The sequence below is a fragment of the Martes martes genome, assembly GCF_963455335.1.
Source record: "Martes martes genome assembly, chromosome: 12".
Taxonomy (NCBI): Eukaryota; Metazoa; Chordata; class Mammalia; order Carnivora; family Mustelidae; genus Martes; species Martes martes.
This window is the reverse complement of record NC_137900.1, coordinates 43,700,178-43,721,816: the sequence shown is the minus strand read 5'-3', so window position 1 is coordinate 43,721,816 and position 21,639 is coordinate 43,700,178. Positions and strand designations below refer to the sequence as shown.

Below are 21,639 nucleotides of genomic sequence, written 5' to 3'. Positions count from 1 at the left end.
GATTTTCCTCTATTAAAAAAACAACAACAAAAACCCTGCACCTATTCTTTTTATAGCACAAATGTGGTCTCATTATGGAAACTTGAAATTATAGGAAGGTATAAGGAAGAAACAACAATTCACAATCCTTCCGCTGTGAGAGAGCCACTGTGAAGCTTAGTGTGTGCTTCCCTTTAACCTGGAAGAGAGGATTTCTTCAGATGTAAAAAATCCTCCTGCAAAATAATTAGATTGTGAAGCGATTGCCCAAAACTCAAGGGAGAAAGGTGAACGAACAGGCTGGGAAAAATTTTTCATGTTCTCTACCCTGGCTCTGGTAGAATCATTTCTTAGTAACTAACAGAGGACAATGTGGACTTTGAGATTGCTCCAAAATGCTTGCAGGCTCTCATAGCTATGACCTTTCCACTAGACTTACTCCACGAACTAGCAATACTAGGTCAATGTCAGCTTCGTCTGATCTTTTCACAACTGGGCGTTCTCCTCAATACTATAGCTTGGGTCCTGGTATTTGGAATTTCAGAGTTTTGACTGAAGTGCAACTGATTTCCATAAATGCTTCTCCCGGTGCAAACATTCTGGGAAAGAGAAAAGCAAATCAGAGATGACTTTGGAATTACTTTGGAATTGAAAGGAGGCGTTTGGAAGTTAAAGAGAGGGGCACAAGACCAGAAGATGGTGTGGTGCTGTGCTCCTGCCTGGTGGAGCCGGAGGCTTGAGGAGGTGATTTGTTAGAAACTCCAGGGTTCTGAGGCTCTGGTGCTTCAGGGCCTGATGGCAAAAGATGGCACAGGGTCAGGGGCAGAGGCCATCTGAGGGCTAGATTTGGGAAATAAGGCATTTGGCGTTGGTTTCAGAGATCTCTTAGAGCTGCCACTTGCAGTGGCCATGGGGGAGGTCCTCCGGGTGACCTAACACTAGGGACTGTTCACATGGGAAGACAACAGAGAGGAAGGACCTGGAGCCAATAGGTTGCTGCATGTGCGGCTTTCTTCTGAGGGGGTCCCGGAAAATCAGAATGAAGGGAGGGAGAGGATTTTGTAAGGAAAGCTAGAGATGGGGCTGAGAAAAAAAAGTGCCCAGTTAGTAAAGAGGTAAACATTGCGTGTGGCTGCTGATATGAAGACCTGCACCAACAGAGCTGTTGACAATGTAGGCTAGAGGGCTGCATGGTGTCGTCTGTGTCCTGGGGTCTTCTATCTCCAGGCTCCATATTCCGATCAAGGAGCACGAGGGTTTCCATGGTTTCAAGATGGCTCTGTGGTTGATTCCACGACTCCTGTTTTGAGGTGGGAAGACAGGGAAAGGTGTGTTAGCTTCCTAGGGCTGCCTCAAGTACCTCAGACTTGGTGGCTGAAGCAACAAACCTCTATTTATTTACTTATTTATTTATTTATTTTTCAAAGATGTATTTATTTTCTTGAAACTGGGGGAACCTGGGGGAGAAGGAGAGAGAGAGGCAGAAATATACTCTGAGCTGAGCGCAGAGCCCAGTGGGGGGCTCCATCCCAGGACCCTAAGATGATGACCTGAGCTGAAACCAAGAGTCAGTCATTTAATCAACTTTACCACCCAGGTGCACCCCCCCTCAATTTATTATATCACAGCTGGAGGCCAGAGGTCAGAGATCAGGGGGTGGGCGGAGTTAGCTTCTTCTGGAGCCTTTGTCCTTGGCTTGTAATTGACTGGCTTCTCCCTGTGTCCTCACACAGTCTTCCCTTTTCATCCATGTTTGTGTCCTAATCTCCTCTTCTTCTAAAAACACCAGTCATATTGGATTAGGGGCCATGCTTATAACCCTTGGTTTAACCTAACTACCGCTTTAAGACCCTATGTCCAAATACAGTCAGTTTTAGGAATTAGGACTTTGACATATGAATGCGGGAGGTGGGGGGGAGCACAGTGTGACCCATAGCAAAGGGGAAAAGGCAAAAGTGTATGTCAGGTGTCAGCTGACCAGCCCTCTTTAATGGGCTTTCCCTGAAGCCCCAACTCACAACCACTCACCTCTCATTGGTCATCCTTGGTGAAGAAATGTCGTTTTCTATAGCTTGACTCACTGCTGCACTTACTAAACTTGGGTGAGGCTGGTGAAGAAGAAGGAGAAATGGGCATGTGAAGACTACCCAACAAGAATGCTGACGTAAATGTGCCTTTATGTGTAGCCACAAAGTAGGATGGCTTATGTCTTTGAAGAAGGTACATCTTCTGTGTGTGTGAGTGTGTGTGTGTGTGTGTGTGTGTGTGAGTGATTTTTTAAAAAGATTTTATTTATTTATTTTTGAGAGAGTGAGCGAGCTCAAGGTGGGGGGGGGGGAGCAGTGTGCAGACAGGGAGAGGGAGAGGGAGCCTGACGCAGGACTTGATCCTAGGACTCCCAGATCTACCTGAGCCAAAGGCAGACGCTTAACTGACCTAGCCACCCAGGTGCCCCAAAGGGACGTCTTTCCACTGTGGATATCTATTCACCAGTATTTTATATTAGGGCCTATGTTATAGGGCATGGACTTTGGTGGCTGGCCATCCACCATAGCCCAGAGCCTTTCCCTTGGAAAAAGGAGCATGTCTGTCTTTGTGAAGGTACTTAAGGCTTAAGCTGGGGAGAAGAGCAGCAAAGGGAAAGAAAGAGGAAAAAATCCTAAAGGAATTGTGGGAATAGGGAATAGGATGATAACAAGAGGAAATGATAGAACATGAAAATAGATAATAGGGAAAGAACCCTCAGTGCCCACCCCCAGCGATGGGGTGGGTGAGGAGCACCCTGGGGGCAGATAGGCCGGGAGAGCGTTCCCCAGCAGGTGGCCTTAGAATGAAGGTGAGAGAAGAGTTATAGGTAGAATCCCAGGAGAGAGGGAGGGAGTTCTTGGACAAGCACTGAGGCACTGTGGGGCCAGGCCCTGGGGAGGGCCCGCTGGGAGCAGTCCTGAGAACCTGGCGAGTTTGCGGGGGAAAGCTCCAGCTCTATTTCTTCCTTAGTACTTCTACCCATTGGGTGCTAAGTCCTGCTCATCTATGAGCTTCCTGATTTCTGAGTCATCGATTTCCCATGTTGCTAAAGGGTGAAATGATGCTAAAAGTGAAAGTCATAAACGTTGGGCTCATTCTGCTCATTTCTCTCAAAGCCACTGCCCATGATCCTTGTGGTTCTAGTCCTTTTGTATGAGGTCGTCATTGAGGTTTTTATTGGAAAGTGTTATTTGACTTCTGATGCAGATGCTGCTGGGCCTGTCCATCAGCTGAGGTAGGCAGAGGTCACTGGAGTGGGAAGGAGAGACAGTATTACCATGGAAATGAGATGAATGGCTGGGCACTGAGCTAAGCACCATCCTCTAAAAGAAGTTGTTCTTTCCTCTCTTCCCTGATGAGGCATAGCTGACATGCATAACCCCCCCCCCCCATTCTTCATTAATAGCTGACATCTCCTCCTATGGAGGGAGGTAAAAATAATGGTCAAGATGGTCCACCCTTTTTAGGTTTTCTGGTTTTATCCTTATAATTAAGATATTGGTCTCTGCTGAGGGCATGTATAAGATGGTTACATTTTTCCTTTTCTTTTTAGACAAGCTCTGGCCAGTTTTATTAAAGTTACATTTTGCATGATTTACCTTTCACCCATCTGTTCCGGCATGCTTCTAATGATACCAGAACCCCTGGATCAATGGTGGCCGGCGAACGTATTCTGTGGTATTTCCCACAGACTGTGCTTAATTCAATATTATCACTACTGTAGTGATGGATGCCAGTTTTGGCCAACATGGCGCCATCTTCTATTCCAGATTTCCTCAAGACTGGGCAGTCATTGGCAAGGAGGACCAGTTTTGTTCTGCCATGTCTGATCATTTTCAGAGTCGTTTGTACCTTAGCAGGTAATTTCCACTTTCCATAACAAGTTGGAGCCTAGAGTTGATTGACTCCAGTGCCTTTTTCACCTTCTTTGCGGCCACACTCTTCCTTTAGGTGCAGGACTGTGTCAACCACAAGCAGCTGCCAAGACGTCTGGAAGCAAGACAGATAATATGGTTAAATTTGTAAATGCCAGCCAAATTTTGAAGACTATGATCAACTGACTAGTAAACTAGGCTTATGAGCTGTGAAACATTGAACATCAAACTCGACCTTTTAAACCTGTGTTAGAATGTATGGACTTCCTCCAATGCTTGATACTCGGAAGTAGAAAATACTCATTTGGATGTTTACAGATGTTTGAGGTTAACATTGATTCACTTTCTTTACATCTCCAGGGCTTATGGCAAATAGTATGTATGTAATAAATATTGAACAAATGAAGGTTTTAAAAAAATCACTCACATGAACACTCATACATTGCTGGTGGTACAGCCACTTTAGAAAACAGAGGGGATGGGGCGCCTGGGTGGCTCAGTGGGTTAAGGCCTCTGCCTTCGGCTTGGGTCATGGTCCCAGGGTCCTGGGATCAAGCCCCAAGTCGGGCTCTCTGCTCAGTGGGGAGCCTGCTTCACCCTCTCTGTCTCTCTGCCTACTTGTGATCTATGTCTGTCAAATAAATTAAAAAAAAAAAAACCTTAAAAAAAAAAAGAAAACAGAGAGGATAGTTAGTTAAATGTACACTTATGTATGTGATGGTTAATTTCATGTGTCAGCTTGGCAAGGTTCTGATGCCCAGTTGTTTGGTTAAGCACGAGTCTAGATATTGTTGCAAATATATTTTAAAAATGTGATTAACACTTATAATCAACAGATTTAGAATAATGCATATACCTTCCTTAATGTGATAGCCTTGTCTGATCAGTTGAAGTTCTTTTTTTTTTTTTTTACATTAATGACTTTTGTTTTTTAGATTTTTATTTATTTATTTGTCAGAGAGAGAGAGAGAGCACAAGCAGGGGCAGCAGCAGGTAGAGTAGGCAGAGGGAGAAGCAGGCTTCCCACTGAGCAAGGAGCCCAATGTGGAACTCGATCCTAGGACCCTGTGAGCATGACCTGAGCCAAAGGCAGGTGCCTAACAGACTGAGCCACCCAGGCATCCCTGATCAGCTAAAATTCTTAAGAGCAAAGGCTGAGTTTCTTGAAGTAATTCTGCTTCAAGACTGAAACATGGAAACCCGCCCCGAGTCTCCAGCCTACCAGCATGCCCCGAAGATTCTGGACTGCAATATCAACTCTTATATCTCCATCTATAGAGTAAAAGAAGCCAGTTTCAAAAGTCTGTATGAATCTGTTTAATTGGAATTCTGGAAAAGCAAAACTGTTTGAATAGAAATCATCTTAGTTGTTTCCAGGGCCTGGAGCTGGGGAGGGATTGCCAATAAGAAAGCCTGAGCAAATTTGTTGGGCTGATGGAACCGTTCTATATCTCAACTGTGGTGACATGACTGAATGCATATGTCAAAACTCATAAATCTGTACATTCAATAGAGTATTTTCTGTACACAGATTATACCTTCATGAACCTGACTTAAAAAAACAGTCTTGGGACACCTGGGTGGCTCAGATGTTAAGTGTCTGCCTTCAGCTCAGGTCGTCATCCCAGGTCCTGGGGCTCCCTGTTCAATGGGAAGGCTGCTTCTCCCTCTGCCTCTTCCCCTGCTTGTGTTTCCTCTCTCATTCTCTCTCTCTCTGTGTCAAATAAATAAATAAAATCTTCAAAATAAAATAAAATAAGTCTTTTTATGGTTACTCTTAGACTTTTTTATACTGTTGAAAGACATTGTAAAGAAATTAATTCTAATACATCATTTCTTTTTCTAGGAAGACAGAAGTATTAGATGGACTTTAACATAAAACAGGATTTTTTGTTTTGGGGGGACGAGAAACTTTTGTCCTCAGAGGGGAGGACAAAAACTTTCTGTGAATTAGGCATTCTCATTTATTTGAGATTTGTTTATAAATTATTTTAGAGTAGGAACATTTTATAACTATTTATTGTAGTAGTAAAAATCAATACATGAATGTTAGGTTATATTCAGGCTTAATTGAAGTTACATTTAATAAACAGTGATTTGCTTTTAAAATAGCTATACCTTGGGGTGCCTGGGTGGCTCAGTGGGTTAAGCCTCTGCCTTTGGGTCAGGTCATGATCCCAGGGTCCTGGGATCGAGCCCCGGCATCAGGCTCTCTGCCTGCTTCCTCCTCTCTCTCTGCCAGTCTCTCTGCCTACTTGTGATCTCTGTCAAATAAATAAATAAAATTTTTAAAAAATAGAATAGCTATACTTTTTGACTTAGTGGTTTTCTGCTTAATAATTAATGTATTTTAGGAAAATAACGAGATTGGTTATTATCAAAAAGACAAAAAAAATAACAAGTTTTGGTGGGGATGTAGAGAAAAGGAAACCCCCATGCACTGTTGGTGGGCATGTAATTTGGTACAGCTGCCATAGAAAACAGTATGGAGGTTCCTCAAAACGTTAAAAAGAGAAATACCATAAGATTCTGCAATTCTACTTCTGGGTATTTATACAAAGGAAAAAAAACAACTCCAGTTCGGAGAGATGCATACACCCCTATGTTCATTGTGGCATTATTTATAAGAGCCAAGATACGGAAACAACCGAAGTGCCCTCAATAGATGAAGTGAAAAAGAAGACATGTGAAATATTATAATGGAGTATTACACAGCCATCAAAAAGAGTAAAATCTTGCCATTTGCCACAACAAGGATGGGCCTAGAGGGTATGAAGCTAAGTGAAATAGGTCAGACAGAGAAAGACACATACCATATGATTTCACTTCCATGTGGAATCTAAGAAATAAAACAAATGAATAAGCAAACAAAAACCCCAAACAGATTCATAGATACAGGAAATGAACTATTGGTTACCAGAGGGAAGAGAGTTAGAGGTGGGCAAAATAGATGGAGGGGATTAAGAGATACAAACTTCCAGTTAAAACGATATAAGTCATGGGGATGCAGTGTACACCTAAGGAATATAGTCAATACTATTGTAATAACTTGGTATGCTGATAGATGGTGAGTAGATTTATTGTGGGGGTCATTTTGCCGTGGATAAAAATACCAAATCATAATGATGTACACCTGAAACTAATAGGCTATTTCATGTCAAATATACTGCAATAAAAACAAAAGAAAACAACTAGACAAGAGCAAAAGATATTCATGGAAATATTATTTATAGTAGTGGAAACAGGAGATCACCTAAGTAAATATCAGCAGAAGATTGGTGATATAAATGATGCTGCATTCACTGAAAAGCTATAGTTTATATTTATTAGCAGAAAGAAGGCCATGATAAGCAGGCTACAAAACAGAATCCATACTATTATTTCATTAAAAAAAATGCATGTGAGCATGTATACTTTGAGAGTATACTTAGAAAAAAGCTTGAAAGCCTAAAACAACAAAATGTGAACGGTAATAAATTATTCATGGTAGAATTGCAGAGCCATGTTTCCATATTATCTGCATTAAAAAATTAAAATATTTTACTTTATAATTCGAGGAAAAAATTATTTCTACTTTGTCAAAGGAAACAAGACTCGTCTACCATTCCCCACCCATCATCAAGTCATTAAAAACCAGAAAATAATTATTTGGGCATCTTATTAATGCGAAAAAAATAGCCTCATTCGTGTTAATGTAGCTAATCCAGGAAATTTAGCCTTTATAAGTACGAAATGTGTAGCAATGAAAGAAAAAATTGGAAAAGGTTGCAAGTTTTCATGGAGTGCAACAAAGATATGTGGAAAATAATGCAGTGGTTCAGAGACAGCTCACTTCAGAAAATGCTAGCAAAAATAGACTCTCTGAAAATAATTACTGCAAATAGCTGAGCCGGGGAAACTCAACTCATTCCATACTGAGTCACAAAAAAGCCATGACACCCAAACTGAGATACTGAAATCATAAAAGGTGAGAAACAGCAGCAAAACTAACCAGAGAAGACACAACAAAAAATAATGTTGAAAATAGTCGCCAAACATTTTGCTATGAACTTTTAAAAAATATATGAAATTGCTTCTCTAAAAGAGGACCCAAATCAGAAATATAAGAACTTACGAAGGAGATGGAGGAGAAAAAGGAGGATGTGGCCAGAAAGCAGGAGGAAATGAAATTTGGGATACAGTTTATTCTAGAAATTTCAATATTGGTAAAATTTTAATATATTTCATTATATTAATATGAGGAGAAATTTATATAATTATCTTCATAGGTGCTGAAAATATGTTTGACCAAATTAAAAAACTATGTTCAATAAAAATACTGAATAAAATAGATATAAACAGGTATTTCCTTAACATGGCAAAATGAATTGATCTCGGCTCAAAATCCAACATCCTGCTTCATGGTGGAACTTAGAAACATTTCCATTAAAGTCAGGAACAAGATAAGGATGTGCCTTATCACTACTGTTATGTAACAGGGTGCCCAAGAATTTAGCTAATGTAGTCAGACAAGAGAAGTAAATTAGAGAGGTAGAAACTAGAAAGGAAAAAGTAAAACTATTACTATTTGTGGATGTTATGATTATACACTTGGGAAACTCAGGATAATTGAATAAGAAACTACCAAGTAAAATAAGTTAGGTAAAGGCTTAGTAGCTTCATATATATATATATATATATATATATATATATATATATATATACACACACCACAGTCAGACAAACAGAAGAAAAACCTCATTTACAATAGCAACAACAAAAACAAAATTAAAATACCTAGGAATAAACTAAATAAAAAATGTCTAAGACCTATATGAAGAAAAAAATTTTTTTTAAGATTTTATTTATTTATTTGACAGAGAGAGAGAACATAAGCAGGGGGAACAGAAGGCAGGAGACGGAGAAGTGTGTACCGCCGCCCAATGCAGGACTCAATCCTAGGACCCTGAGATCATGACCTGAGCTAAAGGTAGATGCTTAACAGATTGAATCACCTAGGCACCCCTGAGGAAAACTTTTAAAAATTCTTAAAGATGTAAAAGAAGACTTGGTACCATAAATACCTTAATTCTCCCTAAGGTAGTTTATAAATTTAATTCAGTCCCCAAAAACATTTCAATAAGTTTGTTGAAAATATTTTAGTTTGGAAAACTTGATCCTAAATTGTATGTACAAAACAGTAAGAAAAACCTGAAAAGAGAAGCAATGACAAAAAAATAACAATACAGGATATTAAACATATTATAAAGCCTCATAATACTAGCATCTGAAAAATACAGGAGTTAGTGCCATACCTCACAACTTATCCCATGATAAATTCCTAGGCATACTATTTAATGGCTATGATATTTGTTTATTTATTAGGGTGAGGAGTGGTAGGGGAAGAGTGAGAGAGATGATCTTTTTTAAAGACCTTATTTATTTATTTATTTATTTGTGGGGAGGGAGAGAGAGCATGAGCAGGGGGAGGGGCAGAGGGAGGAGCAGAGGGAGAAGCAGACTCCCAGCTGAGCAGGGAGCCAGATATGGGACTTGATCCCAGGACCCTGGGATCATGACCTGAGCCAAAGGCAGACACTTAACCGACTGAACCATCCAGGTGACCCAGAGACAGACAATCTTAAGCAGGCTCCACACCCAGTATGGAGCCTGATATGGGCTCAGTCTCACAACCCTGAGATCATGACTTGAGCTGAAATCAAGACTGCAACCCTTGACCACAGGGTGCCTTCGGGGATATAATATTTAAATGTGAAAAATAAAACCATGAAAGTTCTAGAAGAAAACAGGAGGGAATCCTTTGAAACCTTGAAGTGAGAAAGCCCTTTCAGCCTATGACTTAAAATCCAGAAGGTATAAAAGAAAAGTTTCTTAAATTGATTACATAAAGGCAAAGTTTGCATGAAAATAAAACCCAAAGCAAAAAAATAAAGTATACAAAATGAAAAGACAGACAGTCGGGGAATAACATTTGCAACCTATATTATGGATAATATACTAAAAGGAATATAAAGAGCTCCTAGAAATCGAGAGGACAAAAACTAGTAACCCAACAGAAGAAGGAGCAAGGAATGTGAACATCTGTCAGACTGCCATAACACCCAGAGTCTGATAACGTGTTCTGTGGGAAAACTGTGTGGAAATGGCATTGTGATACAGGCTGGTGGGAGTGTAAACCAACACAATGCCTACGGCAAGATTTGGTAACATCTACCAAAATACAAACAGTCACCTATAGCCTATACATACATATAAAATACATACAAGCACCTATAGCCTTTGACCCAGCATTTCTACTTCTAGAAATTTATGCTACAGATATTCTTACCCATGGAAAAAAAGATGTTTACATCTTTTGCTAAAGGAAAGGGTAGAAAACAACCCGAAGTCTATCAAGGGCAGGTTGGCTAAACATACATACATAAAATAAGATGACACGTGAAATTAATCAGGATGTTATCTACAAGTTGATGTGCAAAGAGCCTTAAAATATATTATATATGAAAAAAAGGTGGAGGACACTGTTTTGAGGGAAAAAAGTGAAAAATAAGATCCATATTTATATTTGTTTGTATATGCATAAAGAGATTCTGGAAAGAGGGACGCCTGAGTGGCTCAATCGGTTCAGCGGGGCCTTCGACTCAGGTCATGATCCCAGAGTCCTGGGATCGAGTCCCCCATAGGGCTCCCTCTTTGACGGGGAGCCTGCTTCTTCCTCTCTCTCTGCCTGCCACTCTCCTGGTTGTGCTCTCTCTATGTGATAAATAAATAAATAAATAAATAAAATCTTTAAAAAAGAGAGAGAGAGATTCTGGAAAGATACATAGGAAATTAAGAAAAGTAATGACCTATGGAGGGGAGGAAGCTGAAAACCTGATGTGACAGAGTTACTGTTATAGACCATTAAACTCTTCCATGAATGGTGCTGGAATAATATGTTACATATACGGGAAAAAATCAGATCGTCACTTCACACCATAAGCAGATAAATTATAGAAGGATTGAAGATTTAATTGTTAGGTGCAAAGCTTTAGGAAATTTAGAAGTTAGGGGCACCTGGGTAGCTCAGATGGTTAAGTGTCTGCCTTTGGCTCAGGTCATGATTTCCAGGTCCTAGGATTGAGCCCTATATCTGACTCCCTGCTCAGTGGGGAGTCTGCTTCTCCCTCTGCCTCTCCCCCCCTATTCGTGCTCTTTCTCTCTCTCAAATGAATAAATAAAATTAAAAAAAAAAAGAAAATTTAGACGTTAATATAGAAGAATATATTTATGTCTGTCAGGGTAGGAAAGTATTTCTTAGATGAGATGCAATAAGCATAAAACATGGAGGGAAAGACTTTTGAAAGAACATTCTGAATTTTTTTAAAAGATTTTTGTTTATTTATTTGACAGATCACAAGTAGACAGAGAGGCAGGCAGAAATATTTTGAATATTTTTATTAAATTTCAGTTAGTTAATGTATAGTGTAATATTGGTTTCAGTTGTACATACAGTGATTCAACACTTCCATACAACATCTAGTGCTCATCACGACAAGTACAGTCCTTAATCCCTATCACCTACTTTGCCCCTGGCCCTCCCCTCTGGTAGCCATCAGTTTTGAGCATTTTGAATACTAAAATGAAAACTTCTGGGCTCCTGGGTGGCTCAGTTGTTAAGTGTCTGCCTTCGGCTCAAGTCATGGCCCCGGGGTCCTGGGATCAGGCCCTGCACCCGGCTCCCTGCTCAGCAGAAAGCCTGCTTCTCCCTCTCCCACTCCCCCTGCCTATGTTCCCTCTCTTGCTGTGTCTCTCTCTAAATAAATTAAATAAATAAATAAATAAATAAATAAAATAATAAATAAATAATAAATAAATAAATAAAATAATAAATAAATAATAAATAAATAAATAAATAAATAAATATTATTAAATAAATAAATAAAATCCTAACAAATAAAATAAAATAAAATGAAAACTTCTGGACAAAAAAGACCTCAAATCTGAATGAAATGATGTCACAAATAGGACAAAGATATTTACAACTCACACACAATTGAGAAGGTGATAGTATCCAGAATACCTCTTGAAATTGTGCAAGTCAATTTAAAAAGGAAGAGAAATCCTATATAAAAATGGGCAAAGCAAGTAAATAAGTGATTCCTGAAAGAGGAAGCAAGAGAAGCAAATCAATGTATGCAAACACAACCAGCCTCAGTTATAAACAGAAAGGTGCAAATTAAAAAAACCCAAACTAAAAAAAAAAAAAAAAAAAAAATCAAGAAACACCAAACCAAAAAACCCAAACCGATACTGTTTCATAAGCAACATTTTTAAAGAGGCAAAATTAGACAAAACTTTTAAAGGTTGGTAACCTGCACTGGAACATTAAGTACTCTCACACAGTGCTCGGGCATATGTAAAGTTGTGTGACCAGTTTGAAGGGTAATTTGACAATATTTAGTTGAATGAAAATGAAAATGTTCATATCCTTCAATGCAAAAAAATCCATTTCTAACTATGTATCATCAAAAAAACTCTTCTTTCCTTTCTCAAGGAGACATGTGCCTAAAAGTTCATTAAAGGGTTCCTTGTAATCACAAGAACCTGGAAACAATCTGTATACTCGTTAAGGGGAGAATGGATAAATCCTAATACATTCATATAAAAGGATACTGAACAGTGATGAAATGAATGACCTATAGCTGCACGGATCAACATGGGTAAATCTTTTTTTAAATTTTTAATTTTTTTAAAAATATATTTGTTTGAGAGCGAATGACAGAGAGAGTGAGAAAGCAGGAGCAGGGTGAGGGGCACAGGAGGAAGCGGACTCCCGGCTGAGCAGAGAGCCTGATGCGGGGCTCCATCCCACGACCCTGAGATCATGACCTCAGCAGAAGGCAGATGCCCAAGGACTGAGCCACCCAGGTACCCACTGTCCCTAGAAATAATTGTTCCTCCTTCCTTCCTACCTTCTTTCTTTCTTCTTCTCCCCCTCCCCCTCCTTCTCCTTTTTTTTTTTTCCAATTGGGAAACTCCCAAGCATAAGAACTGCTTATACAGTAGTTCTTCCCACTGATTAATGTCTCACCAGTTGAACTCTTTTTTGTCGAAGGGGGTCCATACACTTTGCTTTGGTTGTATTAGATCACATTGGTGAATCTATAAAGCATCCAATTTAGATCTGTTTTTTCCCCCGATGCAGACTGCTAGGACCCTTTTATTTAAAACACTTTATTTATTTTATTTTTTAAGATTTTATTTATTTATTTGACAGACAGAGATCACAAGTAGGCAGAGAGGCAGGCAGAGAGAGAGGGGAAAGCAGGCTCCCTGCTGAGCAGAGCCCCATGTGGGCCTTGATCCCAGGACCTTGAGATCATGAGCCCAGCCGAAAGCAGAGGCCTAACCCACTGAGCCACCCAGGCATCCTATTTAAAACACTTTAAAAAACAAATATGAGGGGCACCTGGGTGGCTCAGTGGGTTAAGGCCTCTGCCTTCAGCTCAGGTCATGATCCCAGGGTCCTGGGATCGAGCCCCTTGTCGGGCTCTCTGCTCAGCGGGGAGCCTGCTTCCCCCTCTCTGCCTGCCTCTCTGACTGCTTGTGATCTCTCTCTGTCAAGTAAATAAATGAAATCTTTAAAAAAACAAACAAACAAACAAATATGATGGGACGCCTGGGTGGCTCAGTTGGTTAAGTGGCTGCCTTCGGCTGAGGTCCATGATCCCAGCATCCTGGGATCGAGTCCCACATCGGGCTCCTTGCTCATCGGGGAGCCTGCTTCTCTCTCTGCCTCTGCCTGCCACTCTGTTTGCCTGTGCTCACTCTCTCTGACAAATAAATAAATATCTTTTAAAAAAAAACCAAAAACAAATATGACATTGATTGCTTTTGGTTTTGCAAAAATGACAGATAGTTAAAATGACTTTTATTTATTTCGTTTTCATATTTTTACTTAAATCTAATTAGCTAACATATAATGAAATGTTGGTTTCGGGAGTAGAATTCGGTTCACTTACATACAACACCCAGTGCTCCAAGTGTCTTCCTTAATACCCATCACCCGCCTAGCCCATCCCCCACCCACATCCCTCCATCGACCCTGCGTTAGTTCCCTATCTTTAAGAGTCGTTCATGGTTTGTTTCCCTCTTTCCTTTCCCGCGCTCCCATACATTCATCTGTTTTGTTTCTTACATTCCACTCAGGAGTGCAGTCATAATGTATTTATCTTTCTCTATCTGACTTATTTCACTTTGTGTAATACATTCTAGTTCCACCCACATCTTTGCAAATGGCAAGTGAAATGACTTTTTCTTTGTTAATTTTCAATTTTTTAAAAGATTTTATTTATTTATTTCACAGACAGAGATCACAAGTAGGCAGAGAGGCAGGCAGAGAGAGAGGGGAAGCAGCCTCCCTGCCGAGCAGAGAGCCCCATGTAGGGCTCGATCCCAGAACCCTGAGATCATGACCTGAGCCGAAGGCAGAGGCTTGAACCCACTGAGCCACCCAGACGCCCCGTGAAATGACTTTTAAATGGTGGCCCCACTGACCAATTTTTTTTCCTTCCTAATTACGTTAACAGCTATTCTGTTCTGTAATGAGCTGTTTCAACTCTGGCTGCCCTTGGATACTTACCAAAAAAAGCCAAATCTAGTTCCAACTCAGAACAATTGAATCAGAATCTCTAAGATAGAGTCAGTTTGGGCCATTTTTCTGTCCCCATAACAAACTCCTCCTTCTTCCTCTTCTCTTTCTTCTCATGGAGCTTAAGAAATAAAAATTAATAATGCATCTGAAGTTCATGATGGGGCCCCCTACTTCTATGGAGGTGACCACTGTCCTGATTTCTTTTTTAACTTAGTAGATTTTTATAAACCTTGTGACTTACAAGACTTGTTTTCCTTCTTGCCACCTTCCAAGCACAGATACTGATGCTGCCAAACAAAGAGTAGCCCGAAAGTTATTTCTTCTTTTGAGCAATGTCCATAGACAAATGATCATTGTAATCAGGACCTGTTGTTTCTACTTTTTTTTTTTTTAAGATTTAATTTATTTATTTGACACAGAGAGAGAGATCACAAGTAGGCAGAGAGGCAGGCAGAGAGAGGGAGAAGCAGGCTCCCTGCTAAGCAGAGAGCCAGATACAGGGCTCGATCCCAGGGCCCTGAGATCATGACCCGAGCTGAGGGCAGAGGCTTAACCCACTGAGCCACCCAGGTGCCCTAGGACCTGTTGTTTCTACTATGATTTCCTTACAAACTGATTTACTGTATGCAAAGACAACCCAGGCTAGCGTTGTTATTTAGTCCTTCATGGCTATTTTCGTCCCATAATACTATATAGTAGGAATGAAACTGATTGCAGATATTTTGAGAGTAAAGAAAGTCTATTGAGAATTGTTGACAAAGTATGAAGTTTCCCCATTTAAGTTATATTTCTCAAGAAATAAGCTTCCAACATGGTTTATAAAAGCCAAGAAGGTGTGGTCCTAGTGAGAGTGTGACCCAGTGAGACACTCCCTTGTTGCTCTGGGTTGTTCTAGGTCCTATGGTGAATGGACATGCATAATTTATATTAGTAATTGAGTTCTATGAGTAATTGGTATTTGAATGAAGGAATACACAGTTCTGTGGGATATTACCTGCAAGACACTAGACACTTTAGAATAAGACAATTAAGATGAAAAGCAAAGATCTGAAGCCAACATAAGTGATTAAAAGTAACTAGGGAACTTCTTTCTAAAAAGGTGATGGGGAAAATGTCTCTGACATTGTAGAAAGCCATTCTCTGAGGTTCAGCGTATTCAAATAGATGACTAATTATGAGAGTGAAAGGAATCAGAGTACCCCATCTCCAAGGACGCCACCTTTGCATATTTACTTTGAGCTGAAGACAGCTGAGAATCAATAGATGCAGAGAGAAGCCTCCTCAGAACTTCCTTTGTCTAAGAGCAGAAACTTCTGAAAAATGAGGATTGCCATAAACCCCCTCTCCTGCGAAGTTTTGCAGAAAACTTGCACAAATGGAAAGATTCCGCAGATGGAAAGCAGGCACCTAGATGGAGTTGCACACAAAATCTTATTAAAATGACCCTTATCTTCCATTAGTTTCCGTGTATATTTACCTTCCACAATTTACTGTCCCTAGAAGGAATCATTTTTTTTTCTATCTCTCTTTTTCAAAAATTTATTGCCCTTTGTTAAAATGGTATATAAGTATCTAGGGCTTTTGGGGTTTTCATTCCATTCCGTAAGATCCATCCCCGTATGCATACATAGTAATCTCTTTCTCCCGTTATTCTATTTTCTTTTTTCAGTCTAATTTGCAGGGCCCCATTTATTGAACCTAAAAAGCAGAGGGAAAAGTTTTTTTTCCTCCCCCACAAGAGTGAATATCAAACAATCATAATTTATTTATTTATTTTTAAAAATATTTGTTTATTTATTTACTAGAGAGCCAGAGATCACAAGTAGGCAGAGAGGCAGGCAGAGAGAGAGAGAGGGGAAGCAGGTTTCCTGCTGAGCAGAGAGCCCGAAGTGGGGTTGGATCCCAGAACCCTGAGATCATGACCTGAGCTGAAGGCAGAGGCTTAATCCACTGAGCCACCCAGGTGCTCTAAACAATTATAATTTAAAAAGAACGATAAGAACTAAATTTAAAGAAACTTTTTTTTTTTATTTGGAAAAAAGCTTTGGGAAATATTTCTGTGAAGATTTGGCCACTCATTTGAGGGATGAACAGAGTAGCCAAAAATATCCTTAATTTAATTTAATTTAATTTAATTTAATTTAATTTAATTTTTTATTTGAGAGAGAGAACACATGAGCAGGAGGAGGGGCAGAAGGAGAGGAAGAAGCAGACTCTGTGCTGAGTGGGGACCTTGACATGGGGCTCGGTCCTGACCTGAGCTGAAGGCAGACACTTAATGGACTCAGCTACCTAGGTGCCCCTCCTCTTATTTTAATGGAAGTTGGGGAAAAAAAGGGTTTTCTGCCATGACCTGGAAAAAAACATAATGAAGTCTGTGGCAGAACACTGTTCCAAACCCCTGAGTTGTTAAAATCATAGGCAGAACCCATGTTGAAGAGCTTTTGTGACAACTGAGAATTCATCCTGGTAGCACACGTAACCAATCAGAACAGACCATCTTGTGTAATCAACCCATTGTTTTCAAGTGTGAGTAATGTAATGTACCATTACATTTCCAGTAATGGGGGAAAAAAAAAGCATTGTAGTAACCTGGGCTCATACTGTGGCTTCTCCAAAACTTTTTGGGCCCTTCCAGGATTTTCTAAAATCAGCTATGAGCAACTTTTGGCTTTATCCAAAATGAATAATCTTGAGGCTATGAAATAAAAGACAAAATCTGAAGGGAGTTACCTTGAAGAGAAATTATCATTAAAATATATGTGGACCAATGACAACATTACGAGAAATGGTTCACTGTCTCCTAAAACAATTTGGCTAATATTCATTGAACATTTATTGGGTGTCTACGGTATGCCACAAATTACAAAGTTCTTGAAGAGGCAGACACTCATTTGGATGTCTCTTAACCACTAGTATGTGGCAAAACTGGTCTTGGGACTGAGAGCTGCTCTGACATGTGAGCCAGGATTGGATTCCTAGCACATTTCAGGCACACTCACTGCTAGACCTTTATCCTCAGTGTTTTTTGGCAGACATTTCTTGTCTATGCCAGTCAGCAGTGTATCTCCATCCCCATCTCACCGGATGACCTATTAGCAAGAAGTCCAATTACCTCAAGGGTATTTTTCTTTGCTTTGCTTTACTTATCTGCCTTTCCAGATTTTTCTATCATGCAAGACATTGCTTTCATAATAAGAAATAAAGTCATTTTAATTTTAAAAACCTAATGAGAGAAGAGCAATGTTTAACCACTTGACAGTGATTTATAGGCATGAAGACAGTTCCATGCCCAGGGGAGGAGTTGTGAAAGGAGACTCTTATCACTGAGCAGAGCACCATGGTGTTTGAATCTGGGTTTACTCGTTTCCACAGTAGCAGCCAGGGCATCTGAGAACAGGTGGGTTGACTTCTCTGTTGAATATATGCCCATGATCTTGTAAATTGAGTTCTTGCCCTACGTGGCTTTATGGGACTAACGACAGAATTTGAACCAAATAAAGATTACCCAAAGAACAAAATAATCAAAACAAAAATATGGAAAAGTTTGTTTAAAAATTACTCTGTAGGGGTGCCTGGGTGGTTCAGTGGGTGAAGCCTCTGCTTTTGGCTCGGGTCATGATCCCAGGGTCCTGGGATCGAGCCCCACACCAGGCTCTCTGCTCAGCAGGGAGCCTGCTTCCCTTCCTCTCCCTCTGCCTGCCTCTCAGCCTCCCTGTGATCTCTATCTGTCAAATAAATAAATAAATAAAATCTTTAAAAAAAAATTACTCTGTAAATAATTACATATCTTACCCCCAAATTTGTCTAAGTGCAAAGGGATACAAAATGTTATCATGGATATTTCCCAGAAGAGATAGTCCTATTGCATCTCGCTCTGTGTTTATGTAAGTAAGAAATGATCAACTACCATTTGCTGAGCTTTATCCTGTTAAAATTTAAATTACGCCTCGACACTTTGAGTAAGTTAATAAAACACTAGTTTACACTCAGCTGTTAGGGGTGTTCCTGAGGAAAGTAAGCCTGTGGTGGCTAAAGTAAATCTTTTTAACCGGAATATGTTTTTCCTTTGATTCTCTGCCTTTAGTGCCCATACCCCTTGGACAAGCCAGAAGTTTTTTTTCTTCATTCACTCAGGGGCTATTAACTGGGAGCTCCCTAAATGCAAGATTACCTGTCTGTTGAGTATTATAATTGAGTCAGCATTGTGCTTATAAATTTAAAGCATGCCACAAGGAATTTGACACTGACTCGGTTTCCCAAATGTGTGACTAGCCAATTTAGGACTTTCCCTAATAAAAGTGAATCATAAACCCGTACTTCATTTGTTGAAGGGTGTAAAACAATGTCAGCTTTCGGGGGAACAGCTACAATGTGCCTTTCCTTTCTTTTATAGAAAAAGTATCCTCTTTTTTGTCCTTGTTCAAACCTAATCCTTGTACTTCTGGTCTCTTCATGGTAACCAGTTCAATGAATTTTCACTGATATCCGTCCCACTTAATGTAACACAGACTACACATTACGTGCTGTGGCTGGTGGTGGGGTTCAAAGACAAAGGCAGCTCCAGCAGCTCACACAGGTTTGGCAAGTGCGATGACACACGTAAACTGGAAGTAATGGGAAGAATAGTCGATTGGGAAGAAGGGATGTTGGGGAAGGGGTCCTAGAGGAACACCAGGCTGCTGCGTACCAGGTTTTGGTATCTGATTTTTATACTGATTTCAAGAGGGAGATGTGAAACACTTCAAAATTAATACCCCTAAAACTGAACTCATTAACTTCTTTCCCATATCTGTCTTCCTATGTTTCCGCTCTGGGGACCAGGATCCTCTCTTGTCACCTCTGCCCATTGAATCATCTGAGACAGAACCAGGGCACCATCCCAGGATCTCTTTCTTCCTCTTCCCTGACCTTCTTCAGGAGCTGGAGCCACCCTGCTGGGACCCCCCTGTGGGGCTGGCACTTTGGACTGCCCATGGATTTCTGCCCAGTCTCCTGGGATGACAGAGCAAGGTAGAAATTCTGTCTGGAGGGGTGCTGGGTGGCTCAGTCATTAAGCATCTGCCTTCGGCTTAGGTCATGATCCCGAGGTCTTGGGATCGAGCCCCACATGGGGCTCCCTGCTCAGTGGGAGGCCTGCTTCTCCCTGTCTCACTCCCCTGCTTGTGTTCCTTCTCTGGCCAGGTCTCTCTCTGTCAAATAAATAAATAAAATCTTAAAAAAAAAAAAAAAAAGAAATTCTGTCTGGAGAAGTCGAGGATGCAGCTAGTAAGACAGGATTGAGCTCAAGACAAAGATGAAAGCTACAAACAAGGATAGGGGTTGGAGGCTGGGGCGGGGGGGTCGAAACCAAGACAGTCTAGGAGTGAACAGCAGATTGAGAAGAGTGGATCAGAAGTGAGATTTTTTAACAAGGGCGGGGCAGGGCTCCACTTCCCTTTTAAGTCGGGGTAAGCCATATTACTGATCGGTACAACAGCACAAATGGAATCTCTGTATCCTTAGTTGCAGCATTTAGAAGAAGCTCTGCTCTGGTGATTGGTCTATGAACACGAAAAGGTTGTCAGAATTGAGAATCATTAAAAAAAATAAAAGAAAGAAAGAAAGACAAGCAGATTTTAAATATTTATTCAAGTTAAAACATTGATTTCCCAAACTTGTAATAGAGGTCCAAGACCTCCCCTTCAGATGTGAGTCTGCCATTGGAATGCCCACCCACTGTCTTGCTTGAACCATCCCCTTAATTTCTACCATCACAAAGTTCTTTTTTTTTTGTTAAACTTTTTTTAAAATGGTTTCCTCACATTACTTTTTTTTTTTTTTTTAGATTTTATTCATTTATTCATGAGAAACAGTGAGAAAGTGAGGCAGAGAGAGAAGCAGCCTTCCCACAGAGCAGGGAGCCGGATGTGGGACTCGATTCCAGGACCCTGAAATCATGACCCTAGCCGAAAGCAGGTGCCCAGCCAACTGAGCCACCGGGACACCACCCTACCATCATAAAGTTCTAGTAGGCAGAGCAGGCTGTCATCCAAACTCCAAAATGCCACACAAGGTCTGGACCTTCTGTTAGTCTCTCATGCTTAATGCAACAGAGTTCATACAAATAGTACCACCTACAGACCTGACCCATAGCCGCTGTTCATATGTCACTGCTTTGCTATCTGCTAGTCCCTCAGGGAAACCCATCTCCACCCAAGAGGGCCTGGTGAATTCTTCCTACTCAATGCCTTTTTTTTTTTTAATTATTTATTTATTTGTTTTAATTTTATTTTTTATTTTATTATTTATTTATTTAATTTATTTATTTGACAGAGAGATTGAGGGAGAACATAGTAGGGGAAATAGAAGAGGAAGATGCAGGCTCCCCATTGAGCAGAGAGCCCAAAGCAGGACTCAATCCCAGACCTCTGGGATCATGACCTGAGCCGAGTATAGATGCTTAACCGACTGAGCCACCTGGGTGTCCCCAAACATCAGTTTTTAAAATGGTTTTGGAGAAACACTGGATGACTGACTGATGTGTTCTCTAGAACATGGGTATCCATGTTATTGGTTAAGGGCAGCTGAAGGGATTGTGGAGTAGTGAGGGGGAAGGACTTTCCAGGAGAAGGGGACAATTTGGGCAGGAGTTCCCAGGTTGGAAGTGGTGCATCTGAGTGAGTGAGGAGACTCAACTGAGAGATGGGAACACCAAGAAGTGAGGTCAGATGACAGAGCCCCTGGAAGACTGAGTGGAGAAATATGAATTTAGTGTTGGAGAGGGAAGTGCTGACACTTCACTTGCTGACTTCCTGACTATGGCACAACCCACATATTCACAAGAACATCTTGTACTTCCAAAGCAACTTAAAGAACGTGTGCAGGATGGGGTAAGAGGAAACACCAGGAGGCCGGCCATATTTGTTTTCTTCTGTGGAAAAGAGAGCTAAGTGTTCAGCACAGTGTTCCCCTCTGACACAGTGTGTGCCCTAAAGGATATGATGAAATTGCTAGTCATATGTTCCTTCTGTGAGTTCATATTGTTGACAAGCCCTATGTTCTACCCCCAAGTCGCCCCCAGAATCACAGGAACCCATGACTCTCTAATGGATGCCAGATCCAGGTGTCTGCCCTTGGGCA

At 40.6% G+C, this 21,639-nt stretch overlaps 1 pseudogene across 1 annotated transcript; it reads right to left on the bottom strand.

Moving 5' to 3' along the window:
• Positions 1–3,535: 3,535 nt before the first annotated feature.
• Positions 3,536–20,706, bottom strand: LOC308353348 (large ribosomal subunit protein eL30-like; annotated as a pseudogene). Its single transcript has 3 exons — positions 20,642–20,706; positions 19,041–19,124; positions 3,536–3,951 (listed from the first exon to the last, which is right to left on the bottom strand). The product of its transcript is annotated as a large ribosomal subunit protein eL30-like (transcript).
• Positions 20,707–21,639: the final 933 nt, after the last annotated feature.